Source organism: Cydia pomonella, chromosome 21 (genome assembly GCF_033807575.1).
Source record: "Cydia pomonella isolate Wapato2018A chromosome 21, ilCydPomo1, whole genome shotgun sequence".
NCBI classification, from domain to species: Eukaryota; Metazoa; Arthropoda; class Insecta; order Lepidoptera; family Tortricidae; genus Cydia; species Cydia pomonella.
The window spans coordinates 14,187,545-14,188,224 of record NC_084723.1 but is presented as its reverse complement, the minus strand read 5'-3'; the positions used below and the strand labels follow the sequence as shown (position 1 = coordinate 14,188,224).

Genomic DNA, 680 nt, shown 5'->3' with positions numbered 1-680 from the left:
TGGTTTTGACAATTATGAAAGCCTTTTCAATAATTAGTTAAACCAATGATGATTCTTTAATATATTTTTTGGAAAAACTTTTATGATTACTGAAAAATATAAGTTTTTTTTATCATAGCTTATTAATTTATAATCATAAAAGGCCTCACCTCGGGTGATGACGTTATTCGAGTCCATGTTAAAAACACATATATTGTTAGACATTTATTATTTTTAGTAATACTTTGTGATATTTAGCATTTATTTATTTAAAAATATTTTATTCGTTTAATAATTATCTATTTATGGTAATCAGGCATTACGCACTGTGTAATACACAGTGCAAAAGTTAATTGTAAAATATTTCTACTCGAAATATAATTGACCGAAGGAGTACCGAATAGTTTCACCATTTGACACTGACAGGTGATATTATAGTTGGCAAATAGTGCAAAAATTTTAAACTTAATTCTTCGGTTTTTAACGATTTAACGATTAAAAACATAATTATTCACTGCAAACGATATATTTTGTTATTTTAATCGTTCTTACTATATTAAAATGTACTAAATATAAAAAATTACGAAGTACATAACTAACATAACACTGCATTTTAAATTTGGCGCTATTTAAATGTCAACAAATTGGAGCTGCTGGTTGGTACGATGCGTTGCCACCCCTCGTATTAATTGGTCGATATT

The 680-nt window shown here is 26.8% G+C and overlaps 1 long non-coding RNA gene across 1 annotated transcript in view; it reads right to left on the bottom strand.

The window, feature by feature from the left end:
- The window catches only part of LOC133529598 (uncharacterized), a 108,165-nt gene that overhangs the window by 105,368 nt on the left and 2,117 nt on the right, over nt 1-680 (bottom strand). The window lies entirely within an intron of this gene.